Below are 12,062 nucleotides of genomic sequence, written 5' to 3' on the forward strand. Positions count from 1 at the left end.
GGCTAAAAAAACAAAACAAAACAAAAAAACCACTTTTGCTATAACAATGCCCAGGTCTTTCTGGGAGAATTCTCAATGCGGATGCTAGCAAAAGAGTTTGAGTACATCCAACACTCCTGATACCAAGTGGCTTTCAAACACGTTTTCAATTACCTGTTCAGAATGTGAGGACATGCAACTAAATAGGAAAACAACTCAAGAGTAATACAGAAGTGACATTAAGAGATAGTTGTGAATATTTTGTATCCTTCTAGTAGAGAGTATGATCCTCAAAACGCATAGCTAATTATGATCAAACCAAAGTAATAAACTTTGTCCAGTATAATTGAGTATGACATAAGAGAGAAATCCATCAAAAACTAAATGTTTTGAAAATTTGAGTCTTTTTTTCAGTTTTACTGTATCACAGTACTTTTCAGTACCTGACCCCAACATAAGGAACTAGAAAACTAATTTAGTTTATAGAATTGTTTCCGTAGTAACAATGAAAATTCAGTGACTTAAGATTTAGCAAATATATAACCTGACGTCAGAACTCTAAATATTAGGCACATAAATGTCAGAAGAAAGGCTTGATATACAATGAAGTTTTGTATTTGAAAACACAAAACCTGCTATTCTTACTAGTTTTATATTTTCTCTGAACTTAACCAAGAGTTATTTTCTCTTATCTCAGCTTCTTGGGTTATCCTCTTCAAAGAACATGCTTGTGACCTGTAGAGATTTAGAAAAGGTTATCCCCGACTAAAACGAGTGCTTCAATAAAGGGAAAAATTCTGTGCAGATCTCTTCCATTTGACGTTGCTAAACTTAAGTACAATAATGTCACATGTACTTACACAGTAATTGTGGGCACGCCTAAGTCCCTCCCTCTTTCCTAAACCAAATTCCCCAGATCCTAGAAATCCAGCCCTTCTGCCCTCCGGAGGCGCCTTTCCCAACGTAAAGTACAATTTAAAATTTAAGCTCCTGACTAAATAATGACTCTGTAGTCAACTGCTAGGGGATCCGGGCACCCCAGTGCCTCTGGAGGGTGCAGGGGGGTGTAGGCAAGGGCAGGGGAGTGGGCGAAGCTGCTGGTTGGTGCCTGAAATCTGTGCGTTGCCCCTTTAATTGTGTCCCCAGCCCTCGGGCGTTTCTGTCCAACGCCCACGTCAGCAAATACCTTTTGTTTCTCTCACGTTGGGGCTACTTGTTTTAGGGCGCAAAGGAACGGCTTCGAAAGGGGGTATTTCCCCTGCCGAGAACCGGGAATCTTACCCCGGCCCGCGCACGCGACCCGCCGGTGCGCCTCGGCCCGCGGTAAGTGGCTGCGCGCGGCGCGGGCGGAGGGCGGGCGGGGCGTCGGGGCAGCCCGGGACGGGCCCGTGAGCCTTGCTGCGGGCGGGGGCGCGGGTTAAGGCGCCGCGGGCTCTGGCCCCGGGCGGCGGCAGCGGCGGGATGCGGCCCGGGTGCGGCGCCCCCCAGACGTCCCCGGGCCGGGAGAGCGGCAGGAGGCGCAGAGGCGAGCGGGCGCCATTTGCAGCCCCGGGCGCAGTGGAGGCGGTGCGCCGGCTCCGAGGGTCTGGAGACGGTCACAAAGGAGGCGCGGCCGGCCGGCGCAAAGGACCCGGCCTCGGGACGGCGGCCGGCGAGGAGAGGCGGGCGGCGGCGGGGCGCACCGGTTCCCGGACTGCGCGGCCGCCCCGCCTGCCCAGCCGCCCGGCCCTGCCCGCCTGCGCGCCCGGGAGGGGCAGCGGGACAATGGCCGCGCCGTCGCCGCCCGCGCCCGCCCGGCCGACCCCGCCGAGCGCCGCGCCCGCCCGGCCGCCCGGCCCGGCTCGGCCGCGGCGCGGGGAAAGGCGGGAAGGTGCGCGGAGCCTCCTGGCGGCGGCGGCTGGAAGGCGGCGCGGGGCCGGTGCCGGGCGTGTCTGGAGCCGTCGGGCGCCGCGGACTCCCGGAGGGTCGGCGGCCGGCCGGGCTCGGGCTGCGCGGCGAGTGATGGATGGCCCGCGGGATGGGGCGGCCGAGGTCTGGGGCTTCACCCCTTCGGCCCCGGGCGCTTCCTCGGGAAAGTGGCTTCCTGGGCAGTGGTCCGAGTTTCTCCGTACATCCTTCATCCTTTGGTTTTATATCGTGATGCGACAGATCCGAGCTTAGAACCCAAGGCAGACTTACTATACCTAACAAATATTGTGCTATAATTATTGTTTTATGACGGACCCACACAGACGCACCTCCTACCTATGCAGACGGCATCTTTTGTAAGTTAATAGCGGTTTGGCCCCTTCCCCTTCAAATGCGCTTATTTATTATTGATTATGTCAGTAGCCAGGCTCTGTATCGTTCAAAGGCGTGTTTTTACCCCTCCCCTTTTTCTTTTTTCCCTTTTAAATTGAGATATAGTAGACATATAACATCTTGTTAGGTTTAGTCCAAGACGTGCTTGGAAGCGGTAGATTCTCACCTATTGGGCTTTTAAACTACACACGTCAGTATTACTTCTGTTCTTAATAAACGTTTATATTTGCAGAACTTTAGTAAATGGAGTGCTTTCGCCTGTATGAATTATTTCACATAAAACAACCACCCAGTCAGGCTGATGCTTTTTCCACTTTCTAGGTGAGGAAACGCATTAAGCATTTAAGCATTAAGCCAGGTGACCAGTGGCAGCCTTCCAGCGCCCTTGCCTCCTGTTCTTGCTCTTTATTTCCTCCTAAAGTCACCTCCAGAGTCTTCCAGTAAGCAAGTCATATCGCTACCGTGCTCTAAAGACCTTAACTGATCTTTATCAGAAACAAGTCTCAAATCCTCAGCAGAAGAACCAAGGCTCAAACTTCTGTAATCTTCCCCAAGCCTCAGGTATGGTTGGGTTTGTGAGACCCCTGGAACAAGAAGAGCCCTTCACTGATAACCGGGGATCAGATATCTTTATTCCTGGGAGTCCCTCTGGCCACACAAGCAGTAAATGGGAAGTGAGAATCTAACCCGCCACCCTTGGCCAAATAAATGGGCATGTTTGGGTTTGGCTGTAAAATGTCAGAAAGAGGCATCATGAGGACCTAGGCTTCTTCCAAGTCATGTAAATTTCCAACCCCATGAAAGACGGCCCTCTGCCAGAGTTTATCTCATGGCCTTGAAATCACCAGCTCTGCTGTTGATGATTTGAGCCCCAAAGTTTGTAAAATAGGGTAATACTTGATTCATCCTATATCATTTAAATCTTATTTTCTAGATAAATGGAATTTACATCTAAGAGGCTCAACCTTAGGCTCGACCTAACTATATGTTTATAATATTTAAAGGATTTGGTGCAAGCTTTTTGATCCCCTTGAGGGAAGTTTTTGTCACTTCTTTGCTCAGAATTGGTCAGTGGCTCCCCATCTTCAGTGGCTCCCCATCTTACTCAGACCAAAAGCCAAAGGGCCCTAAGTAGTCTACAGAGTCCTACAGGAACTGGTCCCATGATGTCCTACCTGCCTCACAATCTGTCCTTCCTTTCTGACTCCATCTCTCATTGCTCTCCCCAGCCCTCCTTTCTGTTCCTACAATCCTCCTTGCCTGCTTCACCTCAGAGCCTTTGCACTTGCTGTCCCATCTGCCTGGAACACCCTTCCTCCAGGTGCCCAAATGACTCTCTCTCACCTCCTTTGGTCTTTATTTTTATTTATTATTATTATTATTATTATTTTTGTGGTATGCGGGCCTCTCACTGTTGTGGCCTCTCCCGTTGCGGAGCACAGGCTCCGGACACGCAGGCTCCGGACATGCAGGCTCAGCGGCCATGGCTCACGGGCCCAGCCGCTCCGCGGCATGTGGGATCTTCCTGGATCGGGGCACGAACCTGTGTCCCCTGCATCGGCAGGCAGACTCTCAACCACTGTGCCGCCAGGGAAGCCCTGGTCTTTAAATACCACCTTCTCATTGAGACTTTCCCAAATATGGTTTTGATTTTCTTAAACACTTTTATACTTAATTCTGAATCTCTCCAGTGTTAAAAGATATTTATCCATACAGTTACCATGCCAGTTTGCTGAAGTTCCTTATGGCCCAGAGATTTATGCTAAGAAGGCTAATGAGATTTGTGTTGGTGACCCTGATGGGAAACACTAAATTCTTAGTTTAAAACTATGTGCCTTGGGCTTCCCGGGTGGTGCAGTGGTTGAGAATCTGCCTGCCAATGCAGGGGACACAGGTTCGAGCCGTGATCTGGGAAGATCCCACATGCTGCGGACTAGCCCCATGAGCCACAATTACTGAGCCTGCATGTCTGGAGCCTGTGCTCCGCAACAAGAGAGGCCGCGATTGTGAGAGGCCCGCGCACCGCGATAAGGAGTGGTCCCCACTTGCCGCAACTAGAGAAAGCCCTCACACAGAAACGAAGACACAACACAGCCATAAATAAATAAATAAAATTTTTTAAAAAGGCAAAATTCCTTTAAAAAAAAAACACAAAAAACTATGTGCCTTTATAAAGATGGTCTTCTATCCCACAACCTTAATTGGAGTTACACTCGTTACCTAAATCTTTCGTGTCTGCTTGTGGAAATTCATGTCTTTTCCTTCTGTTCCAAAGACCTTTGCACTTAATGGCTTCTAAAATATGTATTGTCTTTTTCACCCACCTTTAAAGATCTTTGAACTTGATGGGAATCATTAATTCTTTAATATTCTTAGAACTATTATAGATATTAAACTCTTATAGATATTTTAAGTGTTTCAAATTGAATTTGGACTGTCTACATGAACTAGTACAACTAGCTGTTTCAACTTATAAGGTCAATCTACTGAAAAGAAAATTTGAAACATATTACCCATTTCCATGACTTAATCACATTTCTTGTTTGTTTGTTTGTTTGTGGTGCGTGGGCCTCTCACTGTTGTGGTGTCTCCCGTTGCGGGGCACAGGCTCCAGATGCGCAGGCTCAGTGGCCATGGTTCATGGGCCCAGATGCTCCGCGGCATGTGGGATCTTCCCGGACCGGGGCACGAACCCATGTCCCCTGCATCGGCAGGCGGACTCTCAACCACTGCGCCACCTGGGAAGCCCCTTAATCACATATTTTGAGAATAACTTAAACCTTTCCTGGTGACTCAAGAGTACAATTATGAATGCAGGTTACGTTAATGCTTTGTAGTATTATGAAGTCGTAACTGATCCCAATTTATAGGACAATTCCTATTTTCTTGCAAAGGTTCCTGTTATCACTTCTGTTATTCACTGTCCTCTGCCTTAATTTAGTTCCTCTCCATTTCTTGCTTTGACAACTGCATCAAGCCTTTAAAATGATCTCGCTGGCCCTGCCTCTCCCACTGTTTCTCTTCTTCCATGCTGTCTCCGGTTTTCTTCTGGGTATACAAATTGGATCATCATAACAATAATACCTTATATTTATTGAGACCTAACTGCATGCTAGGTATTGTGCTAGGCATTTTGCATACATTATGGTCAGAAGAAAAGTGTGAGACTTACGAGTGCTGGTTTGGGTTCAGTCAGCCTGAATTCCAATCTCTGTTCAGCTGCTCATTGCGCAGTCTTGGAGAAGATTTTCTTTTCATTTCTCTGTGCCTCCAGTTCTTGATCTATACAATGTGAATCACAGCAGCAGTTACCTCATGAGGCTGTTGTGAGGACTGAAATAAGATAATGAGTGTAAAATGCTTAGTACTGTGCCTAGTAAACATTCAAATATTAGCTATTTAGTTTTATTAAGATATAACTTATATACCATAAAATTCATCCTTTGAAAGTGTACAATTCAGTGTTTTTTAGTGTATTCACAAAGTTGTGCAACCATCACTACCCTCTAATTACAGAACATTTTCACCACTGCATAAAGAAACCCCATATCCATTAATAGTCACTCCCCATTCCTGCATCTCCCTAACCCCCGACAACTACTAACCTACTCTCTGTCTGTCTCATCTGCCGATTCTGGATATTTCATATAAATGAAATCGTAAAATATATGGTCTTTAGCGACTTGCTTCTTTCACTTAGCTTGAGGTTTTTAAGGTTCATCCATGTTGTAGCAGGTAATCAGTTCTTCTTTCCTTTTTATGGCTGAATAACATTCCATTGTATAGATCTACCACATTTTGTTTATCCATTTTCCCAAATGTTGATGGACATTTGGGTTGTTTCCACTCTTTCACTATTATTAATAATGCTACTATAAACATTTGTATACAAGTTTCAATGGAGACATATTTTCATTTCTCTTGGACATATACCTAGGAGTAGAATTGCAGAGTCCTTTGGTAACTCTGTGTTTAATCATTTAGGAACTGCCAGACTGTTTTCCAAAATGGGTGTACCATTTTACATTCCAACCAGCAGTACATGAAGGTTCTGATTTCTCGACATCGTGACCAACACTTGTTATTTTCGTGTGTGTGTGTGTGTGTGTGTGTGTGTGTGTGTGTGTGTTGTAGTCATCCTAGCGGGTGGGAAGTCGTATCTCATTATGATTTTTACTTGCATTTCCCTAATGACTACTGATGCTAAACATATTTTCATGTGCTTATTGCTGTTTGTCTTAATTTATTTCTTATTGCTGTTAATCTTATTTATCTTGACTATTATCTTATGTAATCCTCTTAACAGACTTCCTTAGAGCCTCTTAACAGTCAATATCCCCACTTTACAAAAAGGAAACTGATGCTTAGAATTAAGCAACTTGACTAAGTCACATAGCTAGTCATTGGTGGACCTATAACCATGTCACTCTTTTTAAAATCCTTCAAAAGTGCCCCAAACCTACAAAAATGGAGGGGCTTCAGGATCTGGCACCTACATACTGTTCTCCGTTCATCTTCCACTGTCCCTCCACAGAACCTGAGTCTCTAGTCATAGCACACTTTTTTTGAAGAGGTCGTGCTGTTTAATACCTGTCTGTGCCTTTGCCCTTGGTGCTTCTGTTGAGAATGCCCTTTGTCCTCTTTTTCATGTATGAACTTTTACTCATCCTTCAAGACTCGACGGTTCTGCCTTTTGGAAACTTTTGTGGACACTCCCAGGCAAAGTCATTTGCTTCCTTGGTTTTATAGTTTACTTCTACTAGGAGTATTTTCTTTCTCTCTCTTTCTCTGACTCTCTCTCTCTGCTGATAGACATTGAGTTGTTCTAGAGCACTGATCTTTGACATGTCATCATCTTTGTATTCCCAGGGCCAGGGATAGCCTGGCATAGAGCAGATGCTCAATAAATAGGTCAATAAATAGATACTGAATGAATACATTTCACATTTCAGTTTGAATATCTGACCTCATGAAAATAGAATTAAAAGATTTTTTCTTTAAAAAAAGGAAGAGGGGCTTCCCTGGTGGCACAGTGATTGAGAGTCCGCCTGCCTATGCAGGAGACACGGGTTTGTGCCCCGGTCTGGGAAGATCCCACATGCCGCGGAGCGGCTGGGCCCGTGAGCCATGGCCACTGAGCCTACGCGTCCGGAGCAAGGAAGAGAAAATACGTACAGCGGTATGAAGTTCAGAACAGTGTAAACCTAACTACTGAATCAAGGATGAAGTTGCTTTCTTTCAATTGTTTTTCTAACCCTTCAGTAAATCTGCACTGCTTTGAGTCCTGGACTCTCAGCAGCATCTGAACCGTCGAGGGTATAACAAACACCTTTGTTTAGGCTTCAGGTCCCTCTATCTCACTGGCATTGTTGGATAAGGAGCAACACAAGGTTCTTACAATTTCAGAATATTTGGGGGAAACTTTATTCCAAAATCTACAATATATTTTTTATCATCAGAAGACACTTCTGCAAACCAAACCAGGCCATCATTTCATCTAAGACCTTAATATGTAAATTAGAATAGTGTTCTAAGCCTAAACATTAAAACTTGAAACTTTAGAGATTGCAAATCTTATACACATCTCATTCTTATGAAACCTCCTCTGTGATAACATTTTAAAAACAACCTAAGTTTTGAATAACATAACAACCTAACTGTCTGTTAATGGATGAATAAGATGTGATATATATATTATTATATATATATATAATATGATTATATATATACTGGAATAATATTCAGCCATGAGAAAAAAGAAATCCTGTCATTTGTGACAATATGGATGGACCTGGAGGGTTTATTATGCTAAGTGAATTAAGCCAGACAGAGAAACACAGATACTGCATGTTATCACTTATATGTGAAATCTGAAAAATGAAAGTCCAATTCATAGAAGCAGAGAGTAGGAGAGTAGTTGTCAGGGACTGGAGGGTAGGGGGAGTAGGGTGAGGTTGGTAAAAAGGTACAAACTTTCAGCTCTAAGATGAACAAGGTCTGAGAATCTAATGTATAACATGGTGACTATAGTTGATAACACTGTATTGTATAATTGAAATTTGCTGAGGGAGTAGAACTTAAATGTTCTCACCAAACAACAACAACAAAAAAAGATAAATATCTAAGGTGGTGGATGTATTAATTAACTAGATGGGAGGAATCCTTTCACAATATATATGTATACCACAATGTATACTTTAAATATCTTACAATTTTATTTGTCAGTTATATCTAAATGAAGCTGAAAAAAAACCTAACAAACACCCTGGTTCATAGAGCATAATTAATGAGGTAACATTTGAAATGGGAAAATGACAAAAACTGTTTCTAAAGAATAACTCTTCCACACTGTTGGTGAGAATGTAAATTGGTACAACTACTATGGAGAACAGTATGGAGGTTCCTTAAAAAACTAAAAATAGAACTACCATATGATCCAGCAGTCCCACTCCCAGAGAAAAACATGATCCAAAAGGATACATGCACCCCAGTGTTCATTGCAGCACTAATTAAAGTAACCAAGACATGGAAGCAACCTAAATGTCCATCGACAGAGGAATGGATAAAGAAGATGTGGTACATATATACAATGGAATATTACTCAGCCATAAAAAAGAATGAAATAATGCCATTTGCAGCTGCATGGATGGACATAGATTATCATAGTAAGTGAAGAAGGTCAGACAGACAAAGACAAATATATGATATCACTCATATGTGGAATCTAATTTTTTTAAAAAAGAAACAAATGAACTTATTTACAAAACAGAAACAGACTTAAAGATATCCAAAACAAACTTATGGTTACCAAAGGGGCAATGTGGAGGGGGGGAGGGATAAATCAGAAGCTTGGGATAAACACACACACACTACTATATATAAGGTAGATAACCAACAAGGACCTAGTGTATAGCACAGGGAACTCTACTCAATATTGTGTGATAACCTATATGAGAAAAGAATCTAAAAAAGAATGAATATATGTGTATGTATAACTGAATCACTTTGCTGTACAGCAGAAACTAACACAGCATTGTAAATCAACTATACTTCAGTTGGAAACAAAGAATAACTCTTCCTTAGGGTGAGGTCTACAATAACTAGAGTAACTAATTAATTGACTAGTTAGGGGTTTGCTATCCTCAGGTACACTGTGGTTTTGAAATGATCACTCTCTCTGAGTATACGAATATGGGAACCAGTCACATTTTTTCTGGGTCCACTTTTGTATAAGTAAGCATTCTTTAGGCTACAAGAAAATGTGTGGTAATAAAATTCTAAAATGTTTACATTTCCTACTCAGTTAAAGTAGTGTTTTAAAGTGGCCTGCATAATTAATAATAGTGGTTACTATTATTACTCTAATAATAGCTAACATCTCTCAGGGGCTTTTTATAAGACAGCCACTGCTGTAAGCACTTTACTTAGATTATCTTTTCATTTACTGTGTCGCATAACTCTAGAAGGTATAGGTATTATTACTAGTCCCATTTTACAGATGCAGAAACTAAGGCACAGGGAGGTTAATGTGTGGCAGAGCCAGAATTTGCACCTAGGCAGTCTGATTCCAGAGCCTGTACCGGCAAGCACACTGCCCAGTACTGCTGCTCACAGACTAATCACCCTTCTGCTTACATTTTGAGGCAACTGATGTGCTAATATGTCATCTGGGCCTAGTTGCAGGAAAGAGCAACCGCTCTAGCATTTTAATTCGTTTGCAGAATCATTGGAAGGGCTGAGAGGAGTGGGCTCTGGGCTGGGCCTTCAGAAATTATTCCCAGGACCAGACTGCCAAACAGGGCCTCCAGGGGAAGGAATCGGGAGGCCACCACTGGCACTTCTGAGTTCCAGATGACATTGCTCACTGCAATTCAAGGGTCAAGAAATTGCTATTCTGAAACTGCCCCTCAACACCCACCAACTAGTCATGGCTGTCTCCACCAAACTTGTCTCTTGACAGCCATGAGGCTCTGGACACTGGAATGCTGTAGAAAAACCCAATGTTTCCATAAATGTGCTTGCCAGCATTAACAGCCAGAACAGCAGAAAGATGGCTCCCACCTCATTTCTGCCTTCCAAATCTCACAGAAGAACATCTGATGGATGGGCCCCATTTCACATGGGGAAACGTAACTGTAAAGGAGTCCGGGAAATGGTCTTTTTAATTTTCCACAAGGAAGTTAGAAAGGATGCTGGGGGTTAATAGACAAATCTACTCTTAACTAATTTCTGCCAGGGTAGAACTCGGTTATCACTAAAACTGACATTTCATCAAGTATGTATAAACTGTTTTGGGTACAGACTGTGTTCAGAAGTCAGTTCTCTTAAAAAGCCTCAGAATTAATTTTGCTTGCCACTGTACAGACCCAGTACACTGGACAGTGTTAGTTAGTGCTCTTAAGTAGCATTGTTGAAATAGTGACATTAAAGCTATCAAAGTGAATACCCTTTACTAAGTGCCCTCCTCACTTACTGGGGTAGATGAGCTTTTAGGGTCGGGAGGAGTTGTTCTCAAAAGTTATTTGTTTTTTATAAAGCAGAAACTAACACACCATTGTAAAGCAATTATACTCCAATAAAGATGATAAAAAAAAAGTTATTTGTTTTGTTCCTCCAAGTACAGAATCCTAGTTTACCCCTAAATTAGATCCTGCTGTTTTAATTATGGGTATTTCTTAAAATCCTTTTCATAGCCAATTCTATTCTTTGCTGTACTTTAAATGTAAACACATAAAAAGTGTTGATAAACCACCGTCAGAGGTTTGCTGCTTCCCAACTCCATCACCTTTTGCTCTCAGTTTGTTTTTTGTCCCTTTATTTAAAAAACAAAATGTAAAAATCTCCCATTCTTCCCACCTATAAAGACTGTGGGACTTGTTTCTTCTTAAATAAACTTTGCCAATCATAAGAGGAAATCACATTACACTTTATGGAATACTCAGATCATCTTGGCTATTTTCTCTTTTGGTTGCTGTTCAAAAAATTTTTTTGGTAAACTTCTAGGTCAGTGTTTTAAATAGCAGTGTTTTGAATGGTTTAAGCTGCCAGAATTTAGACCTTCTCATGAGTGGATAGCTGATGCATTTGTTTTATTAACTAAAGTATATTTGAGCAGTTCTCTTTTCTCTGGTGGTGTTTTCAGGACGCTCATTTAAAAGTTACTTCATTTTGTTTTCTTCTTTATACCTCCCTGTATTTTTAAAATTTTCTGTAAGTATGTAATACTTTTATAATCAGAAAAAAACATATTATTTTAAAAAGTGATTTCATTAATTTAGAATTATTTTGGCGGGAATTCTTAGCTTAATTCATTGATTTAAAAAGCATTAAATTCATTTTTCCACTGCCTATGGACATAAAGCTTTAACAGTCACCACATTAACAAAACTTCATGGTCATTGAGCAAAATAGTTGAACAGATTCTTTATTTTTGGCAATGAAACAGGTTTGGAATATAGTAGAAACTGAAACATTTTTAATACACGTTGTTGCAACTCCTCTCGCAAATTGTGGTACACTGTAGTACAATCTGGCAAATTGAATGGTAGATCTGGGTGACTGCAGTGGGGCTTTCTGAATATATGTAGCAGGACTTTTTCTCCCACTTCCCTCTTAACCATAGAGTTTTAAAGAAATGTTTAACTTTTCAAGTTGAATCTTTAAAGCTATTCTGTTTGGTTTTCTTGCAAATCATATTGATGCCACTTGCAGGAAAAGAGTAATAGAACATATGTTGCTGTCTTGGTATTTCATCTATTGGCCTGCCTTTGAATAGCTGTTGT

General features: G+C 42.3%; 1 protein-coding gene across 3 annotated transcripts in view; it reads left to right on the plus strand.

Annotated features, from left to right (window-relative positions):
• The first annotated feature begins 898 nt into the window (after positions 1-898).
• The window catches only part of ZBTB8A (zinc finger and BTB domain containing 8A), a 51,707-nt gene continuing 40,543 nt past the window's right edge, over positions 899-12,062 (plus strand). Inside the window, exons 1-2 of one of the 3 annotated variants that reach the window (XM_060089403.1) lie at positions 909-942; positions 1,202-1,302. The gene's annotated coding sequence lies outside the window, so the exon portion shown is untranslated. Of the gene's footprint in view, positions 943-1,036; positions 1,303-12,062 lie in introns of those variants that run through there. The other 2 variants (XM_060089404.1, XM_060089402.1) reach the window with 2 other exon arrangements.

This window comes from Mesoplodon densirostris, chromosome 2, assembly GCF_025265405.1.
Source record: "Mesoplodon densirostris isolate mMesDen1 chromosome 2, mMesDen1 primary haplotype, whole genome shotgun sequence".
Lineage (NCBI taxonomy): Eukaryota > Metazoa > Chordata > Mammalia > Artiodactyla > Ziphiidae > Mesoplodon > Mesoplodon densirostris.